The sequence below is a fragment of the Peromyscus californicus genome, unplaced genomic scaffold, assembly GCF_007827085.1.
Source record: "Peromyscus californicus insignis strain IS unplaced genomic scaffold, ASM782708v3 Scaffold_4__1_contigs__length_199733344, whole genome shotgun sequence".
Lineage (NCBI taxonomy): Eukaryota > Metazoa > Chordata > Mammalia > Rodentia > Cricetidae > Peromyscus > Peromyscus californicus.
The window spans coordinates 173191812-173213806 of NW_026294562.1; the positions used below are offsets into that span (position 1 = coordinate 173191812).

Sequence of the window (21995 nt, forward strand, 5' to 3'; positions counted from 1 at the left end):
AGCGTACAGCAAGCTGGACACTTGGTGTCCCATGATCTTTGCCATATTTCTCACTTACACACACACCTTTGTAGCTGGAGTTTTCTCCAGTCCTGCCTGGCCCACAGTCAGGACAAATCTCTTTCACCCGCCAGTCCCATGGCAGCTCAGACCCAACCAAGTAAACACACAGAGACTTATATTGCTTACAAACTGTATGGCCATGGTAGGCTTCTTGCTAACTGTTCTTATATCTTAAATTAACCCATTTCTATTAATCTATAAGTTGCCACATGGCTCGTGGCTTACTGGTATCTTAACAACTTCTCATGGTGGCAGCTGGCAGCGTCTCCTCTCCCTAGCCTTCCTGTTCCCAGACTTCTCCTCTCTGCTAGTCCCGCCTATACTTCCTGCCTGGCTACTGGTCAATCAGTGTTTTATTTATCAATCAATCATCCACAGCACACCTTTGTTATTTGGGAAGGAAAGTTGCCTCCGGTTGGCTTTCTGCCCTTAACCTGTGCCACCACCACAGTACTTCTAGAAGTTGAAGTGAACACTCTGACCCACTTAAACAGTGAGTCCCAGACAGGTGTGGGAGTGCACATCTGCAACCCCAGCACTTGGGAGGTTGAGGCAGGAAGCTTGTTGTGGGTTTGAGGTCAACCTGGACTCCATGACGAGTTCCAGGCCAGGTAGAAATATATAACAAAGCCTTGTCTCAAAACAAAATAAAACAGGGCCTGGCGAGATGGCTCAGTGGTAGAGGTATTACAAGCCTGACAATCTGAGTTGGATTCCCCAGGACCCACATGGTGGAAGGAGAGAAACAACTCCTATAGCTGTCCTTTGACCTCCACTTGCATGCTGTGGCATGTATCATCCCCACTTCCCCCACAAATAAATGAAACAACAGGAAATAATAAAATCACCCTTCCCCCAAGCCAAAACCCCAGTGAGTCTCCTAAGTAGAAAGGTGTGCATTATTCAGGGACTCAAGGATTGGGTGGGCACTCAGTCTTTCTTCCCAACATGGCATGGCTCCGTCTTCTATTTCCCCAGAGTCTGGAGGCTCCACATAGCCCTCTCGAAGCTACAGAAGTGGTTCAATAATAATGCATGAGGGCGATGGTTAGCTCACTCTTTGCTCATGGAAGATCATGGATTGCCTATCCACAATCCCTTTCCACAACCCAGCCTCCACCTCATTGTATCACCTGCCCTTGGTTCCCAACTGTTCAATGTGGAAAAGGAGACAAGTCCCTCTGATCCCGTTCTCCCTGCTTCCCCTTCTGCTGGAGCGTGTGCTCTATGGAGGGGCCACCATCCCATACTTGTAGTTTCTGTACCAGCAGATTCAAACAAGGACAGCTAAAAAAATATTCATAAAGAATTGCATCTGTACACACACACACACACACACACACACACACACACACACATACACACACGTAAATCTAAAAATTTATTTAAAAAATGCTTCTGGCTTTTTGCTGCCAGACATTCAGTCTCTTGGTGTCTTATTTAGGGTTACAATTGTTGTGATGAAATACCACATGACATGCCAAGGTCTCAGTCACATGATGGCATGTCATAACATATTTCCTCACACTGTGGGAGAATATGAAAAAGTAGCAAGGGGGTGTGTGTGGGAAGAGGCCAAAACATAACAACCTGTTTCTGTGATAACTAATCCAGCCCTGAGAGACTTAATTTAGTCTTTTGAGAAAAACATTTATCTCCTTCTCCTTCTTCTCCTTTGTCTTCCCTTCCTTCCTGCTATCTGCTAAAAATACTTATTTTTTATTAGGTGTCTGTGTGTGGATATATGCACACATGTGCAGGTGCCTATGGAGACCAGAAAAGGGTATCAGATCTCCTGGAGCTGGAGTTACAGGCAGCTGTGAGCTGCTGGGCCTGGGTGCTGAGAACTGAGCTCAGGCCTTCTGGAAGGGCAGTGCAAACTCTTAACCACTGAGCCATCTCTCCAGCCCTCTTCTTGTCTTTTGATACAAGGTCTTATAATGTATCCTAGATTGGTCTTGTACTCACAATGTAGTTTAACATTTAACTTGGCTTTTAACTCAAGTCAATTCTCCTGCATCATGTAGGAGCTGAGAACTGAACTTGGGTCTTCTACAAGAGCAGCAGTGTTCTTAACCACTGAGCCACCTCTCCAGCTCCTTGTTTTAAATTATTTGTGTGTGTGTGTGTGTGTGTGTGTGTGTGTGTGTGTGCAAGAGAGTGCAGGTGCTCTCAGAGGCCAGAAGAGGGCATTAGATCTCCTGGAGCTGGAGCTTCAGCAGATAGTGAGATACCTTGTGTAGGGGCTGGGAACCAAACTCAGGTACCTGCTCACAACTGAACTGTCTCCCTTGCTTTTTTCCCTGTTATCAACAGGCTGTTACTATGTAGCCCTGCTAGCTTCAACCTCCTGGGTGATCCTCTTGCTTCTGGCACTCTTGTGCTGGGGTTATAGGGTTGTGCCACCACGCCAGGCTCTCCTAACTGTCTCCTAAAGGTCTACCATCTTTCAACACCATTACACTGGGGACTAAGCTTCCAGCATACAACCGTCTTGGGAACAAGACCTCTTAAAGCATGGTGTCCTCCTAGGAAGACATGGGGTGATGGCTGAACTCTTTTGGAAGATAACATGGCGGAGTCCAGTCAGCCTCAGGTAGTGCTGACGAGCCTAGAGTACATACTGTGACCTCAAGACTTTGTTCCAAGATAAATTCCCCAGCAGATTAAAGGCTTATTGCCTTGGGTGTTTATTTGTTCTCCAAGGAGTGTTCCAATGAGACCCGCCCATAGGAATGTCAACACAGGGGCCCCCGCTTTCTTTCTTTTCTCTTACCTTTGTTGGGTGAACTTGAAGCAAGCACACCATGAGTCACTGTTCCCACCTCCTCCTAGAATTGTCCCATCAGAATTCTAAGCAGGGATGACATTACAAACCTCTAACACTTTCAGGATAGACTAAGCCACATACACTTGGCATGTGTGAGTATGGTGTTTACACAGGGTAAAGAGGAAGCTTTGCTGGGTTGTTTGGAATATGAAAAAAAAATTACAGGATTGAATGGCCACAAAACATTTTCAGCATCACTTGGCATAGAATGAACAGTTAGTAAAGGCAATCTGTCTGTGTCCTGGAAGAATCCATGCTTCTAAGGTGCAACCTGTTTGTGCTATGAACTCTTTGAAATTCATAACTCCATTTTTCCTGAAAGGAACACATGGTATAAAATCAGATTAGAGTGCAACTAGGGACCACATAATTGACTACAATGGGATTATTTTAAAAGACGGATTGTCAGTAATTAAGCCAGGGTAGGAAGACAATCTAAAAGAATCATTCTTGCAATAAAATCACTTCGACAGGGGCCAGCAGAGGGCAGCTGTCAGGAAACCGGTTTCTAAGTCATTTTCTGTGCCAGGGCCCTTTGCTCGGGGAGGGGACTGAGTTACATAAGAGGCAGCATCAAGTTGTGCCTGCTGAACATTCCTTGGCTCACAGCAAGAGTGTGTTGGAACCATGGCCTGGCACCCCGCTTCAGTGGAATCTGGGGGTGTGGGAGGAATGTCTCAGGGAGACATTGGGAGTGACTCTGGGGTTCCTTCCCTGCAGGTACCTTCAGCTCCCTGGGCACAGAGAGATCAAAAGGTCTTTCTAAAACATAAATCAAAGAGGGTTGGTGCTGGCAGCTGGGCGGTGGTGGCGCACGCCTTCAATCCCAGCACCCAGAGGCAGAGGCAGGTGAATCTCTGAGTTCGAGGCTAGCCTGGTCTACAGAGGGAGTTCCAGGACAGCCAGGACTGTTACACAGATGAAACCCTGTCTCAAAGAAAAAGAGGGTTGGTGCTGTGGCCAGGGCCAGCCTGGGCTACAGAGTGGGACCCAGTCTCAAAGCAAAGCAATTGCGCTAGAGTTGTAACTCCGTTTTCAGCCATGCTTGTCAGCACACCTGAAGCCCGGGTCCCATCTCGAGCACAGCATGAACTGGAGGTGGTGGCTCACGTCTTTGGCTCTAGAGCTTGGGAGGTGGAGGAAGTGTGCTCAGGAGTTCAAGGTCATCTTCATAGTGAGGTTGAGGGTAAGACTGGCTTACCTGAGACGCTGCATCAGCACCCCCCTCCCCACCCCCCGCCACACTCACCAGAAAAAGGAAAACTCCAACTCGACCAGAACAAACACAGATCAGGGACCGGCATGTAGCTCAGTGGGAGAGTATGTACTGGACTTCGTGAGGCCCTGGGTTCGATGCCTAGCACTCGAACCCAAAACCATATTCAGTCAAATCTCTTCTCATAAGTTTCCATGCTTCAGTCTCTACGACCAATCCGTTCTCCTTTGCCCCGTGCCCAGGCACATTCACTTTGTGCCGGCAGTGCCGACCCTCTGGATATTTCTCCGAACTCAGTCCACACGGCAGGGCCTTTGCACCTGCTGGTCCCTCTGAGTGGAGCTGACCTCATTCAGACAACTGTGCCCAACACTCGCTCCTCTTGGTTCTTTTTCCAATGAGCTGTTCCCAGCAAGAGATCTCTTGTCTATGTATAAAGATAAACGGCTGATGCCTTGTGTGGCCCGGCTGTGATTTATTTTATTCTTTCATATACAGTGGATGTGTGAGAAGGACCCAGCCTCAAATGTCACCTATGAAAACAGGACACAGATCCACTGCAGCCTGTGTGCTGAAGCCGGCAACACAAAGACAGCCAGGTCATAGCCAGATGGTGGTTGGCCTTAGCATGGGAGGTGGGCTTGGGTCTCCCTCAGCTGCAGAGTGAGCTTCAAAAATAGGTGTCTTGTAGGGTTTCTGTTGCTCTGAAGAGACACCATGGCCATGGCACCTCTTATAAAGGAAAAACATTTAATTGGGGTGGCCTACATTTTCAGAAGTTTAGTCCATTATCATGGTGTGACATGGTGGCATGAAGGCAGACATGGTGCTGGGAAAGAAGCTGAGAGTCCTGAATCTTGACCCGCAGGCAACAGGAAGTGATCTGAACTGTAACACGGAGGGTAGCTTGAGCAAAGGAGACCTCAAAGCCCACCCCCACAGTGAGACACTTCCTCCACAAAGGCCACACCTCCTAATAGTGCCACTCCCATTGGGAGCTGTTTTCTTTCAAACCACCACAGTAGGGCTATAGATTCAGGGTCCCAGGAGGCAGCAAAGATGTGGGTGAGAAGCACAATATGTCAGATAGGGAAAGGGCTTGGCATGGGCCAGAGACTCTTTCGGACATGCTCAGTTCCCTGCTGACCAGGGAAGTGGTGATCCAAGGAGGCTGAGAGGCAGTTGGGAAGAGGGGATCACAGAAAATGGTGGAGCTTGCTGAACAGTGTTTTCCTCTGAATTCAAAGCTCCTGGAGGAAGGCTTATAGGATGAAGATCCCCATCGCTAATGAAACTTACTAGCCCAAGATGCTCAAAACGTTGTCAGAGTCACAAAGCCCCTAGCCAAAGTTATAAAAGCAGCAAACAGTTGCTCCTGGGAGGAGACTCTTTGGTGGAGCTGCCTGCAGCCCGTGTGGAGAGTTCCAGGGGTGCGGCTTTCCTGAGTCATCGCCAAAATGGGGTGCACTTTTTAGTGCTGCAGTCGTCATCCATTCCACTGTCAATAAATAACTCATTTATCTTCCTGTAAGTCACCCCAATAAACTCATTGGTTCAATATTTATGTGTATATTTATTTAGACAGGATTTAGAAGGATACAAATGAAAACCTAAATCATATTTGCCTCTAGCCTGTAGATCTTCTCCTTAAAAGGACAGAATCAAGGAGAGAGATTCTGCTTTCATTTTGCATTCTTGTTCCACCTTAAAAAAATCAGTACTGAGGATTGAACCCACAGTTTCATACATCCTAGGTAAGTCCTCTACCACTGAGCCACGCCCCAGTTCTTCACTGGGGGATTCTAGGGCTCTACCACTGAGCCGCACTCCAGCCCCTCACTGGGGGACTCTAGGCAGGGGCTCTACCACTGAGCTGCACTCCAGCCCCTCACTGGGGGACTCTAGGCAGGGGCTCTACCACTGAGCCACACCCCCAGCCCCTCACTGGAGGATTCTAGGCAGGGGCTCTACCACTGAGCCACACCCCCAGCCCCTCACTGGAGGATTCTTTTTTTTTTTTTTTTTTTTGGTTTTTTTCGAGACAGGGTTTCTCTGTGTAGCTTTGCGCCTTTCCTGGAACTCGCTTTGGAGACCAGGCTGGCCTCGAACTCACAGAGATCCGCCTGGCTCTGCCTCCCGAGTGCTGGGATTAAAGGCGTGCGCCACCACTGCCCGGCGCACTGGAGGATTCTAGGCAGGGACTCTACCACTGAGCCACACCTTTAGCCCCTCACTGGGGGATTATAGGTAGGAACTCTACCACTGAGTCACATTTCTAGCCCTTCACTGGGGATTCTAGGCATATGCCCCTGGCCCCTCACTGGGGGATTCTAGACAGTTGCTCTACCACTGAGCCACATCATCCCCTTTTCTATGCTCTGTGTGTGTGTGTGTGTGTGTGTGTGTGTGTGTGTGTGTGTGTTGGTTGGTTTTTGAGACAGGTTTTTGTTTCATAGCCCAGGCTGGTCTTGAACCTGCAGAATTCTTCAGTCTGCCAAGTGCTGGGATTACAGGTGTGTGCCACTACTCCTGGCTCTTGACTTTGAAAAAATATTTCGTGTATTTGAGTATTTGCCCGCCTTACGTTTGTGCACTCTACCGTGTTTGTGTTCCTGTCCTTGGAGGTCAGAAGAGAGTGTTGGATCCCTTGAAACTGGAGTTACAGTGTCGGGGAGCCATGTGAGAGGAACAGCAAACAGCTTTGGAACTCATGGAGGTCAGCATAAAGAGGTCACGAGAGTCTTGGAGAGGCAGAGCCCGAGGACTGTGTGTGTCCCGAGGACCTCCTGCTGTTACTGAGCACAACTCTGCTTATTACCCTCACGGTCATCACGTCCCTCATCATCTATGGGTTGTGTGAACACTCTCAGGGGGTTTCCAGCCCCTCACTGGGCAGTGTTACTGGTACTTACAATAACAGCGATTGACTTTTTCCAAGTGTTGCTGCTGGAGCAGATTCAACCACCACCCTTAGGAAGAATTTAGACAGGTAGAATTGTTAGTAAGGTTAGGTTAAGGTGTTTTTTGTTCATGGCTTTGAGGTAGAAAATCTTGGGGAACGATTTAAAGTTTAGAAAGTCACACTTCTGTTAGTTAAGCAAGGCACCCGCTGAGGCCAGGGAATAAAAACCACAGCAGCCCGGCTGCTGCCTTTCTGGCTAGGATAGATTGGTGATCAAAGGTGATGATTAGTTCCTTGTACCCATTTCTGCCCCCAGCTTTCTGGTATGATTTAATAAAAAACTGTTCATGAATGGGTATGCACCCTGAGAATTTAAAGTAGAAATGACTGTTTTTCATATATAAAAGTCTAGATTTGTGATTCTTTTAAGGTTTTTATTTTATTTATTTACTTATTTATTTATATAAAATTACCCATTGAGATAAATAATAAAATGATTGATCCTTTCTTTGTAAAAGAACTGGCTGAGAAAAAGGCATTGCTTACTTATACTCTGTTAATCTATAACAAGTTGCTCTGCTATGAATGTATATGGATCTTTGGAAATCATTTGTTTTTTACATGTAATACTTAGAAGGTTTACTCATGTAAGGGAAATGAGAAACATGCTGTTTTTTACTTGTATTCATTGTAATCCTTCACTTGAAAAATAGAATGCAAACACAATGTAATTTTTATACTGCTTGAAAGATATTGCTGGGGTACATAAGCTGTATTGAAAAAATAAAAAGAGAGAGAGATGTGAGAGACCCTGACGTTCTGGAGACGCGTGCTTGTGCTTGTGTGCGTGCGTGTGTGCGTGCAGAGCTGGTTTTCATCAGCAGCCTTACAGGTAATTTTTAGCTATTATGTGGGGGATGGTAACGAAACCCAGGTCCTCTGCAAGAGCAGCCAGAGCTCTTAGTCACTGAGCCATCTCTCCAGCCCCTGATTTCTTCTCTCTTTTTCTTTCTTTTTTAACAAGTGTTTGCATTTCACATAGCAGTTAAGAGTAAACCATTTCCCAATGTGCATTGCTGTGTAATTTTTACATAACTCTAACAAAAGTGGTTATGAAAAAACTATTATTTTGGATTAGGTGGGCTTTACTTTAGAACTTTCAGTGTATGCTTGCATTTAGATTTTTAAAAAAACAGATGCAGATGGACACTGTTCTAACAACACCTTTGGGTGTTTTCATTGCCTGGTACAATCTGCAGCTCCTGAATGAACTGGGCATGCTCAGGAACAAGTGTGGTTGGCACAGATCTGGGCTTCCTTGCACCTATTCACCTGAGCCCAGCTGTCCCATCTGTCAGGAGACAGGAACTGGCTTATGTTAAAGAAGGAAGAACAGAGAGGGCTGGCATTCTCCCCAGAGTCACACAGCATGGATACTGCCCAGAGAAGGACAGGAAGGTAGGGCTCCTCTCAAAAGTGCCATTGGTTTCTAGAAACTTCTCAGGCTGGAATGAAGCAGGTCCTGGAACTGGTCAGGGCCATGAAGGATGGAGTAGAGTAGTGGGATAACTGTGGTACCCTGTAGGAGGCATTGGCACAGAGGATCATGACTGCCCACCCAGGGCAGCACCCAGAGATGGCCTCCTGCATATGTCTCCCAAACTCTAGGGCCTACTCAGCCCTAGGGATAGAGGATGTGAGACTGTGGGCTATCAGGTCTGCTCTCCCTGGCAGGGTTCCTGCAACCTTCTCACTATGCAACATGAGTTTAGCTATGGCTACCCAGCACAGCCAATGAATTACAGATGCGCCTTGTCTTATAATGGGGCAACCAATGGCCCATAACCTTGTTGGAGGTGAAAGGTGTAAGGACGGCCGGGCACACTGATGGTTTTTGTATCACGGGGCCCTGCAGTGTCATGATCGTGTAGCTGATGGAAGCCGTGGCCGGCTCACCCAGGGTTGAGAGAGAGCATTGAATATCACTGGTAAGTACATGATTACAGTTAAAAACTCCAGAGCCAGGGAGTGGAGAGATGGCTCAGCAGTTAAAAGCCCTGTCTACTCTTGCAGAGGATCCTGGTTCGATTCCCAGCATCCACATAGTGGCTCACAACCATTTGTGACTCCAGTTCTAGGGGCTAAGTTTCCCTCTTCTGGCCTCTGTGGGCACCACACATGCACATGGTGCAGGCATACATGCAGACAAAACAGCCTTGAACTGCCCAGCTCCCCGCCCTGTCCCCAGCTCCCCACCCTGTCCCCAGCTCCCCACCCTGTCTCCAGCTCCCCACCCTGCCCCCAGTTCCCCCACCCTGTCCCCAGCTCCCTCACCCTGTCTCCAGCTCCCCCACCCTGCCCCCAGCTCCTCCACTCTGTCCCCAGCTCTCCCACCCTGTCCCCAGCTCCCCCACCCTGTCCCCAGCTCCCCACCCTGTCCCCAGCTCCCCCACCCTGCCCCCAGCTCCCCACCCTATCCCCAGCTCTCCCACCCTGTCCCCAGCTCCCTCACCCTGTCCCCAGCTCCCCACCCTGCCCCCAGCTCCCCCACTCTGTCCCCAGCTCCCCCACCCTGCCCCCAGCTCTCCCACCTTGTCCCCAGCTCCCCCACCCTGTCCCCAGCTCCCCCACCCTGTCCCCAGCACCCCTACCCTGCCCCCAGGTCCCCCACCCTGTCCCCAGCTCCCCACCCTGCCCTCAGCTCCCTCACTCTGTCCCCAGCTCCCCCACCCTGCCCCCAGGTCTCCCACCTTGTCCCCAGCTCCCTCACCCTGTCCCCAGCTCCCCACCCTGCCCCTAGCTCCCCCACTCTGTCCCCAGCTCCCCCACCCTGCCCCTAGCTCCCCCACCCTGTCCCCAGCACCCCTACCCTGTCCCCAGCACCCCTACCCTGCCCCCAGGTCCCCCACCCTGCCCCCAGGTCCCTCTCCCTGCCCTCAGATCCCCCACCCTGTCCCCAGCTCCCCACCCTGCCCCCAGGTCCCCCACCTTGTCCCCAGGTCCCTCTCCCTGCCCCCAGATCCCCCAACCTGTCCCCAGCACCCCTACCCTGTCCCCAGCTCCCTCACCCTGTCCCCAGCTCCCCACCCTGTCCCCAGCTCCCCCACCCTGTCCCCAGCTCCCCCACCCTGTCCCCAGCTCCCCTACCCTGTCCCCAGCTCCCCACCCTGTCACCAGCTCTCCCACCCTGTCCCCAGTTCCCCCACCCTGTCCCCAGCTCTCTCAGCTTGCTGTCTTTAGCTTCCCACATCTCGGTGGCACCAGGTGCTTACTGAGCACCTACAAAAACACCAGGTCTCATGCTTCCCAGCACTCCATCTCAGGATACACCTGTACTGTTATCGTCCCTAAGTTTTCCAGTGAGAAAATTTAAGGCTCAAAGCTGAGTAGGCACTTGCCCGGGGCTTTTCAGCAACACAAAACAACCAAACTGTGATGTGGACTGGGGTTTGTCAGACTTAAAAGCCAGTGCTTTACTATGACTTACAGCACTTCTTAGAGGGGGGGCCTCTTGGAACCCGCACAGGGGAGGCAGGGATGAATTCACCAGTGGAAGAAAAGCTGAGAGGCCGAATCTGGGGAGCTGCTGTTGGCCTCTCCTCTGTCTCAGTGAGTCATTTCTAATTCCCATTAGCAGTATTCATTCTGCAGGTAAGAAGTCTGTTACTTTTCTTTCTTGAGATAGGGTCTCATTAGCCCAGGCTGCCCGTCAGGACTATGTAGCCACCATAACTGGGTTATGTCTTGCTGGAGATCAAACCCAGGACTTCGTGTATGCTAGGCAGTCACATGCTGTCAACTGAGTCACATCCCCAGCTCAGGGTATCTGTGTATTGTCACTAGCCCTGTCTGTTCCTTATCCAGCCGTGGAAGCCCTAGAACTCTCTCTCCTCACCTCTCACCATCCTCTGTCTGTCTGTCTGTCTGTCTGCCTCACATTCTCCATTATCAGGCTCTGAACCAGCCTGAGTTTGACACCGGACTTTATTTCTAGACCCAGTGAGCCCAGAGGCAAGCTGTCAGCCACGCTGTGCCTCACTGTGTCACCAACAGAATGGCAGCGGACGGCAGCACTTTAGGTATTTTTCCTCACTGAAAAGATCAGTTCTTTGAGAATTTCATACCGCGCATTTTAATCGCATTCACACCCTCCAGCCAGCTTCTCCTAGAGTCACACCCCCCTCTCGAACCACTCAAGTTTGTGCCCTCTTTTTGCTTTTTAAAGAACCTTTCAAGTTCAGTTTGGGCAGCAACACTAGGCCGTCAGAGGACTAAGTGGATTATTCCATGCAAAGGATACGATGCCTTCCCATCATGCTCCCTGACTAAGGACCTGAGCTGCCCAGTAAGAGCAAGGTCGTGGGTTCATAAAAGTCCATGGTGGCATCCTGCCAAGCTCATGAGTGTGTGAAGGTCCAGGTGTACTCTGTTGGTCCTCCCCCATGGGGTCAGAGGAGTCTGTGTGTGCCTGTTTCTAGAAGCTTTGACTTTTAGACTCAGACGCAGCAGTGTCTCTAGCTGACCTCCCCACCTCTGTTTTAATCGCCTCCACCCAAACCAGGACTATCAGTAAAGGAGGTTTGCTTACCTCTGCAAGCTGTTGACTGCTCACTTAAAACACACACACACACACACAGAGGCAACAGTGGGGACACATTTACCACACAAGGGGGAGTCAGGGCCTGAGTCCTGCTGAGATGGCCAGGATGCAGGCTTATCATGAGAAAGGAGACAGACCCCTTCCTGCCAGTCACCAGTTACTCTAGAAATATCTCAGTTCCTTGAGGTTGGAGGATTGAGGAAGGACAGAGATACGTAGGAGAGAAGAAAGGTGGGGAGTGCTTGGGGGAGAGGATGGAGAGAAAAAGGGAAACAGAGCATCATGCCCCAAGGGGCAGAAAAAGGCACTCAGGTAGTGAAGGACACAGGCCGAACAAGACAGGGAGAGAGTGACCAACTCAGTCAGAGACCCAGAAGTCCATGGAGACATGCCTCCTACCAGCTGTGTCCCTGTGTTACCAGGTCCCTGCTTGACCGCCTTCTCTACCTGTTCTGCATCCACCTCTGGGTCTCATGAGTCCCAGCTCACACCTTCTCTCTGTTTCTCTCATCTGTGTCGATGGTTGTTCCAGAAGAGAGGTAAAGGAGAAAGAGACCAAACACCTTCAGGACACATGGAGATACACACACACACACACACACACACACACACACACACACACACACACACGTGTGCAGAGTAGGCATTCAATCCAGATTTTAAGAAGTGCTTGGTTACTCCCATAACAATCACGCCACTGTTGCACTGGTGGGCATATCTTGCAGGCAGGCCATTATTATAACTCACAGGGCTCACAGCTGGGTGAGACTGATGATTGCTTTTCTCCTCCAGTAGCGTGCACAGCACCTTCTAGCACCATGGACACTAGTAAGTAGGGGAGAAGCTTCCAGATGAGTACCGGCTAGATTTCTCCATGTTCTGTACCATAAGAATGTGGTGTCTTCAGCAATATGCTTTTACTGTCAAGTTGTGAAAGGCATTCAATAGTATTGGAAACAGGCTGTAATGTTTAGGGGGGCGGTCTATCAGACCCATTTGGCTAATTCAAGAAGATGTAGCCTGTTCTTGGTACTGGGGGTTTTATTTGGTGGCATATGATGCCTAGTTGGGGTATTGTCTTCCTCATTATACGGCAATGCCATTTAAATTTCTTTAGTAGGTGTATATATTTTAGGACACTTCTACAGGAGTAGGATTCTATATGGCTTTTCAAAACGCTTTCAGTGTTAATTATCCCTCCTTTCATCCCCTCCTCCACTCTGTTCTGCCATTCCTGCCCCATTTAATCCTCTTGTTCTAATTCCCGTTTACTTCTTTATAACACTATATGCTATATCCCTTCCCTGAAAGATTCTCCTCTCCTGGGTCTCTTACCAGCTACTTATCCTCTGTGGGTATTCTAAATGAAACACTCATATTTAAAGTGTAAAAGCCACATAGAAGAGAAAACATACAATGTTAGTCTTTCTGGGTCTGCCTTACCCTGGATAATCCTTTCTAGCTCCATATAGTTACCTGAACATTTCATAATTTCATTTTTCTTAACAGCCAAATAATATTCCATTGCGTAAATGAACCATATTTTCATTATCTACTCATCAATCAATGGGCATCTTGGCTAGTTCCCACTTCTGGCTGTTCTGAATAGAGTAACAGTGGACATGGATGAGCAAGTATCTTTGTAGTAAGATGGTGAGTCCTTTGGGTACATGCCCAAGAGTGGTGTAGCTGGAGTCTTGTGGTAGATCTCCTTTCGGCTTGTTGAGGAACCTCCGAAGGGGTTCCCATAGTGGCTAGACCAGTTTGCACTCTCATCTGCCGTGAATAAGTTCTCCCCCTTTCCTGAGTCCTTGTCCTGAGTCCTTGTCAGCATCTACTGCCATCTGCTTTATGAATCTTGGCTATTCTGGCTGGGGTAAGGTGAAATCTCAAAGCAGTTTCTTCTCCCTTCTTCTCTTCTTCCTCCACTTCTTCTAGAAGAGATTATCTTGAAGCAACTGTCTTGGTCCTTTGCCTCTTACAATGTTTTTGTGGCGTTCCCGGAGCCTCACAGAATTTCCTAAGTGGTTATTTTGTAAGTTTCTTTTTTAATTTTTTATTTATTTATTTATTTTTTAAAGATTTATTTATTTATTATGTATACAGAAGAGGGCGCCAGATCTCACTACAGATGGTTGTGAGCCACCATGTGGGTGCTGGGAATTGAACTCAGGACCTCTGGAAGAGCAGTCGGTGCTCTTAACCTCTGAGCCATCTCTCCAGCCCTATTTTGTAAGTTTCTTTACTGGGGACAGGCAGCCCACAGTCAGTTGATCTCTGCATTTGACTAGTAGTGTCTTTCTGTAATGATCTCAGATTATTGCAAAAAGGAGCTTCTTTAATGAGGGGTGGGAGATGTGCTTATCCACAGAGAAGTTTGATTTTTAAAAGTTCTCTATTTTATGAGTATATTTGCCTGCGTGTATGTTTCTGTACCATATGCATGCCATCAAATCCCCTAGGACTAGAGTTACAGGCCGTTGTGAGACACCATGTAGCTGCTGGGAATCAAACTAAGGTGCTTTGAAAGATCAGTAAGTGCTTTTAACCTCTGAGCCATCTTTTCAGCCCTCTCTCTGCATGAAAGTATATATATATCTCCATACATGCATGAAAGTAAAATGTATGAACTGAATAGCCTGAGGGCCCAGGGTGTTCTCTTCTATAGTAGGGTTCTCATGTGTCAAGGGGGATGATACAACTTCACTAGAAGGCCGGCTGTGATAAGTTAAATGTGTATTCTATGAACCTAAAGCAATATTGAAAACAGCAAGCGGCTAGTGAGCCAGAAGGAGCCAGAAAGACACTTGATAAGTTGAAGGCTTATACTTTGTACCTTGAAGCAGGGACAATGACAACAGACCAAGGACTATGGTTAGCAGGCTAAGTTACATAATAGAGTTACAGAAAATACTTAAGCCAAAAGAAGACAGGGCAAGAGGAGAAAGGGGTAGAAAAAGGAACATGCGAGACAAACAAATTGCTTTTAGACTTCTACCTAACAATCATTAGATGCAAATTAAGGTTGTAGATAAAAGTGACTCCCATGCATATATTTGTGGGGTATTCTGTATCACATGGGATGTTCAAAGAAGGTGGGTCACTCCAGAATGCAATTTCGGCTCTTTAGCAACAGAGAGGTCTAGCCTCTGATGGACCAAACTTTGAACCACTATTCAAAACTTTATTTATTGAATGTTACACGAAGGTTGTTTTTTGGGTAAAACAAGTTCCTCATACCAAAGTGCTCTTGATTTATTCTATATATTCTTTGAAGGAAATCATCATATTATTGTGTATTGTTTGTCCTTATTGTGTACTGTTTGCAGTACTCAATAATTCAAGATGTTCCAAGTGTGACAGGATAGTCTTGTGACAGTCATGCAATGGATGGAAAACGCCCTCAGAAAAACAACTCTGTAAATCATAGAAAATAGTCACTGTGCTCTACAATAATTTTCTCAGGGTCTTAGTACCTCCAACAAACAACGATTACATTCTACTGTTACCCTAGTACAGTGAGAAACAACTATTACATTCTAATGTTTACCCTAGAGACAAAGACTCCACTAGATTCCCATGACACATATTGTTCATTATAAACACACTAGAGACCCAGCAAGTTATGCAGCAAACAAGGAATGAAGGAAACGCATCCATCTGCTAGGAGATGCCTATAGACTCCGCAGCAGACTCTGCTTCCTGCTTGCTATAGCATGTTCTGGAATTGTTCCCTTTGTTGTGAGCCTTCTCCCTGTTGTGAACAGATGTCTACTGGCACCACATGAACATTTTTTAACCTTGTAGCTTGGTGAACCAATGATCGGAGCACAGATAATCCAAAGGCAGCGGTATCAGCCCAAAGCCACCCCGGCACAGGCAATGGTTCATCAAAGCTGCATCTGCGGCACTCCATGTACAATTTGCAGGCCCGCTACACTGGAGAGTACCCCCCTCCCTATCAGCATTCTTTATTACTACGTCACTTCAGAGAGGGCTCTGTGAGTTTGAGAACTTTTTGAGTTTTTTGAGCCTTGTGTCTTCCCATAGCTCCCCGTGTTCTTTCCTCCTCCTAGGAGAGAATGTTTCAAGTCACAGGAAATAGCTACACAGCATGTCTAAAGACTTGGTCCCCAGTGTGGTACTATTGGGAGGTGATAGGACCTTTAAGAGGCAGGGCTCAGCGGGAGGGTTTCATGTTTGTTGCTGCTCACTCTGAGGGAGTAGTGAGACCCTAGTCTCTTCATCTTCCTTTCTGGATGAGGCCATGAGATGGCTGGTTTTAATCTGTAACACGCTTTTGTTAAGATGTCCTGAACACCCTGGCTCAATCCTTGGCATCCTCACTTCAGTGAAAGACATTGACCTGCTCATATGTTAAATAATTTTTAACAGTTACAAAAGCAATTTGGAGGAGAAATACATTTCCAACCAATATTGCCTACAGGTTGGATATGAATATACCAAAGAAAGAACATTGATCCATGCATGTTACCATATGCAAACATTGACTTAAAATGCATCACAAACCAAAATGGAATGCCAAACTATAAAACTTCTAGAAGAAGTGTTCGACGTTTGCAGCTGGGTGTAGGGAAGACATTCAGATTTGACACTGACGGCATAAACCATGAAAAGAATGGTAAATGGAACCTTAGAGGTGAAAAAAAAAAAAAAAAAGCGTAGCCCCTTAAATGACCTTGTTGCTGGGTGCTATGGTATATACCTTCAATTTCAGCATTTGGGAAGTGGAGTTTGTTGTAATTTAAAATGTGTCCTGTAGTTTGAAATGTTTGCTCACATGTACATTCGTCAACTTACTGATTATTCAAAAAAGAGGCTTAAGGAAGGGGCTGTAGCTCCTTTGGTAGAATGCTTGCTTAGCGTGCATGAAGCCCAGGTTCAATACCAAGCGCTTCATAGACTTGGTGTTGGTGCCCACCTGGCATCCCAGCGTGTGGAGGCAGGAGGATCAGTTCAAGACATTGCTGGCTACAAAGCAAATTCGAGGTCTATTGAGAGCCGCTGGTAGCAAAAAACCGTGGGAATATACAACAGGTGACAACTAGAGTTCAGAAGGTCAACCTATCAGAACTAAGGGTTCGGTTAGAGGAAACCATCATGCAAGGCGTGATGGAATTACTACCTTTTGAATGAATTGGCTGTTTCTTGTTGTAAACTTCTTGTGCAATAACAGCTGTGATTCTCCCCATTTACCGTGCATTTCCATGTTATGTGTATGTGTAACCTCATGATTGCATCTAGATCTTATGGGCACAACTCTCCTTACACATTTGGGGTAATTGGATAACTTTCCCCAGCTGTGTTTATTCTTCATTAGCTTACATCTGGCTAGGGCCATTCTCCAGACAAAAGTATTTCAACAAAGATACCTTTTTCTCCAAGGACAAGCTTCACATAGATAAGAATTAGCTTACCTCACTTATGGATAAGAGAAAATAACCAGTAACAATTAAATCCTCAAAACTTTACCTTCATCCCGGTTTATTTACACAAGACTCTAATTTAAGAGATTTATTGCTCACATTGCTAGGATGATGTTTTAGCCACCTGCTAGTTACTGAGTTAAGGTAATTATTTCCCACTGACCCAAGGAGATTTCTGACAAGGCCAGGCAAGCAACAGGTGCCAAGCTTCGCTTCTAGTGCAAATTAAGTTTTAATCCTCCTTAGCAACCAAATGCTACATGCTAAGAAGTAGGTTGCCTAGCAACCGAGCATAAGTCCCCCGCCCTTCCAGAAAGCAGCAGCAACTGGCATGAGCAGGGACAACAGTGGCACCAAAGACAGTTTTACTTTTCTAGTGACTTATTGACGTTTATAGACCCTAACAGTCTACCTAGACACTTCTAGATTATAGTTTGAGCACAGAAATTACCTTTTAGAATTCCCTAATTGATCTTAGCCTTTAGTTGAACCTACCAGAGAACTCCCCTTTAGTCACTCCCCCTTTTGGGTTGTAATTGGAAGCTGACAATTATTGCTTTATGTGTGGATCCCTATCACCTCTCTCTGCAACCTTGAAAGCTTCAAATCTCACGTTGCTTTGCCAAAGAATTACTGCTTCCATATATATACCAGTTCCCCTGCAGCACGGGGGGTGGGGGTGAGGGTGGGGGTTGATTTAGAAGAACAAAGATGAGGACAGAGATGGAAAGAACCAGATTCAATAACCAGAGACTAGAGAGGAGCTAAGTATGAGAACAGAAAAGAAACTGTGTAGATCGAATTTTACTTAGAAGAATAAAGTGAATGGACTAAAGAACGCAGTGTGCTTGCTTGATTTTTATATCCTTTAGATTAGAATCCTAGCCACTTGTTGCTTCTGTTCTGGACCCTGGTAGAAATCTCAGAGCAGGCACCTGGGGAGAATTCAGTAGAGGCCAGCATAGTATACACGAGACCTCTCATCTCAAAAACGAAGTCCAACATTGCTCATGCTTCTACCAACTTTCCTGAATTCTCCAATGGCACCAAGTTTGATGATAATAGAGTTGCTTAGAGTGGGCTACTGACTTATGTGCTTTGATAAAGCTATGCCTTCAAAACTCTTTGTTGAAAATGTGAGGTTGTTTTTTGTAGGCTGTGAGGTGGTCGATTCTCTCCCTAAGAATGGAGTGAGCAGACAATGACTGGACTACAAGGGGGATTTTATTTACCTCACAGGAATAACCACTTAAATGAGAAAGTCAACATTTTAAGACCCCATGGTGGCAGAAGGACTCCATCCACAAGAGGAGACTCTGTGAGCATCTTAGCTCTGCATTCCTGATCTTGTCTCCTGGCAGGTCTCGAGGGCTGGAGCCAGCCTCAGGAATGAATTCTCATCTTCAGCGAAAGGATGGAGTCTTAGAGGTAGAGGCAGAAATGTGTGTTGCTGCCTGTGGCCGCAGGTCGAGTCCCACAGGTTGGCGTGGTGGGATCCTGAGCAGGCTCCCTGCTTGAGACAGAAGCTTCTTCGGTACAGCAATCCTCGGACTTGTCTGTCTCTGGTGAGTTTTGATCGCAGAGTTCCTTTTCTGTAGAGCATCTGGAAGCTCAGCCCTCAGCCAGGAACCAGGAGCCTCCTCAAGAGTCAGGCTCTGGCCGGGATGTGGGGTGGGGAATCCTCTTTCTCTGACTATTGAATGACTTTACCCCTCTAGGGGGGGTCTCTGAACCCAAATTTGTAGGATCATCTGGGCCCTGATTGGCTGAATATATACATATATGCAAATAAGGTGAAAATGGGACCAATCAGAGAAGAGTTGTCAAATCTAGTGGGAGAGGGAGGGAAACTAGTCTACAATCAGGTCAGTGCATATCCACCTTTGCAGTGGTAGAGAAGATGAGACTTAACTGTCCAAAGGGCTTCTATCAGTTCTAGGTCACCTTCCCCAGAAGCTGCTATGGGGAGGGAATTCTCCACCTTGCCTTCTGGTTGCTGCTGTCACTTTGATCAAACACCCAGCTGTCCATCATTTCCTGCTGCCATCCACTTCCCCACTTGGTTCACCATGGCAGCTCTGTGTTTCAGTTTTATCCCACTGGGGTTCGTGTTTCTTTCCCAGCTGCCTCATTTGACAGGTTGGGTTGACTCGATGCGGGTTGTCAAATAGTAATCCAGAGCAGCTGGAAGTCCTATCAGTCTCCTCTTCCACAACGATCTCTGAGCCTTAGGTGCAGGATCGTGTTGTTGTTTACAGTCACTTTATTCTGTTTTCTCCAGGATATAGCTGTGTTGATACCTCTGGCTTCGGGGCATTCAGAGAAAATGGCAATTTGGAAGCTAGCAGCCACACCCTGAAGGCAACCTACTGGCTTTCTTGATTTGTTGTCGTATAATGCTAACCCACAGTCAGAGAATTAGACAAGTTTATATTTTCACTTTTTTCTTTTGAGACAGGGTCTCAGTATGTAGCCCTGACTGTTCTGGAATTCACTCTGTAGACTAGCCTGGCCTGGGATTCACTGAGATCCACCTGGCTCTGCCTCCTACATACTGGAATTAAAGACATGTGCCCCACCACTGGCTCATACACTTCCATGTGTTTAATTAGTGCTATGATTTGTTTCCATAAAGCTGCCACCATGAACATCAAATATGTTTCATTGTTCTGAAGTTCTGGTGTGGGTCTTCAGTCCCTAGACTTGCAAATGGGAAACGCTAAAGCAAAGGTAAGATGCATGCACATGACTTACACAACCATTTCCTTTGTGGCCAATCTGTGCACACTATTAAACATTTACAAAATGCTTTAAAATTTTTTCTCTTTGAAAAAATCGTGTGTGTGTGTGTGTGTGTGTGTGTGTGTGTGTGTGTGTGTGTGTGTGTTGGATGTGCTCATGCTTGTGTGTAGAGGCCAGATGTTGATGTTAGTATCTTCCTCAGTTGTTCTTCACTTAATTAATTACTTTAATTAATTAGTTAGTTAAATTAGTTTGAGACTGGTCAATGAGACTTATCTGCTCCACCCTCCAAATGCTGGGGTTATGCATAGATGCTCCATTCATGTCTAGTTTTTACGTGGGTGCTGCAGATCCAAACTTAGGTCCTGGTGCTTGTGAGGCAGGTACATCTCTGACTGAGCTATTTCTCCAGCTCCTCTTCAGCTGTTCACTAACTTTTTTAGTATAGAAAAGAATGGATTTCATTTTGAAATTTTCATACATGTCATACTTATTCCTCTATTACCCTGTCTCTCTCTGTAATGAGGATTAAACTTGTGGTCTCATTTATGCTAGACTAGTGTCATATCACTGAGCTCTAAGCCCCTCACTGTTGATTGCCAGAGTCCAGGTATGGTAGTTTGAATGAGAATGACCCCATAGACTCATGTTTGAATGCTTGGTCCTCCGTTTGTGGAACTGTTTGGGAAGGATTAGGAGGTGTGGCCTTTGGAGGAGGTATGTCATGGGGGTAGGCTTTGAGATTTCAAAAGCCCAACCATTCCCAGTTAGCTCTCTTTCTCTCTGCCTTGTGCTTATGGATAAGGAGGTGAACTCTCAACTATTCCTACTTGCCTGCTGCCATGCTCTCTGCCATGGTGGTCATGGACTCCAACCCTCTGGAACTGTAAGTAAGCCCCAAGACATTCTTTCGTCTGTACATTGCCTTTGTCATAGTGTCTCTTCACAGCAACAGAGAAGTAACTAAGACACCAGGCAAGTGCTCTACCACTGTGTACATTACCCACTCTTTTAAGGTTTTAATTTGGAGATAGGGTCTTGCTAAATTATTTAGGCAAGGGTTGATGCTTAATCTCAGCCTTCCTAATGCAGAGACGAGAAGCATGGGGTGGCCATGCTCATCCTAGATCTCCCTTTCTTAATAAGACTTCATTTCTGTTTACTGGAGAGAGATGGAGTGAAGGAGGGGAGGTGGCGACCTTTCTGTGATGTTCAGCCAATGCCTGTCTGATGCTGGCAGCAGAACTATACGCCAGAGGTTGAGGAGAAAGGTCAGAAAACCATCGTGATTTCAAGCATAGCATCTGTACTTTCCAACCTTGGCAAGATGCCACAATAGACTTGACTAACACTAGGACCTTGTCCTGCCAAGCGGGGTGATCTGGCCCTGAACTTGGGTCATTATTCCAACCCAGGATCCCAGTGGGAGCCATGAAGTACATTTTATGTAGTAACTGGCACATTTTGGGAGAGTGTATTGCCTTCACCTACTAATGGACAGAAGTACATAGGTGTTAAGAATCTTTATCTTAGGCCACACAGTGGATTAGAACTACACTATACATATTATAGCTGCTTCCCAAGCATGATCATAAAACACTTGAAATGTGCCAGATGTGGTAGCACACACTTGTAGTCCCAGGAGTGGGGAGGCTGAGAGGAGAACATTATTGCTGTATTCCAGTGGTTGAGGAGAAAGGTCAAGAAATCATGGTGGTTTCAGGCAAGCATCTGTACTTTTCTGACCTTGGCAAGGTGCCACAGTAGATTTGACTAACACTAGGACCTTGTCCTGCCAAGCGGGGTGATCTGGCCCTGAACTTGGGTCATTATTCCAACCCAGAATCCCAGTGGGAGCCATGAAGTACATTTCATGCAGTAACTGTCATAGTCCTCACACTTTGGAGGAGGTATATTGCCTTCACCTACTAACAGACAGAAGTTCATTGGGGGCCACACAGTGGGTTAGAACTCCATCAGACTGGGATACAGAGGGAGACCTTGTGTAAGGACAAACAAACAAAGAGACCAACCACTGAATGCATTTCAAATGAAATATAGTCCATCAAATGTAAATTTAAATCAACTCAATTTTGAAATTGATACTCAACTGTTGGAAAACTTGAGATATTCTTGGAACATCAGAGTCATGGAAATCCTCTTTTTTAGTGGGAGGATTCATGAACTCTAAATAT

At 46.8% G+C, this 21995-nt stretch overlaps 1 long non-coding RNA gene across 2 annotated transcripts; it reads left to right on the plus strand.

The window, feature by feature from the left end:
* The first annotated feature begins 2530 nt into the window (after positions 1 to 2530).
* Positions 2531 to 7801, plus strand: LOC128125307 (uncharacterized). Of its 2 annotated transcripts, none has more exons than XR_008223131.1 (3): positions 2531 to 5863; positions 6566 to 6622; positions 6734 to 7801. It is a non-coding gene; the product is annotated as an uncharacterized LOC128125307 (long non-coding RNA). The 2 variants fall into 2 exon arrangements; XR_008223130.1 differs by having other exon boundaries at positions 6739 to 7801.
* Positions 7802 to 21995: the final 14194 nt, after the last annotated feature.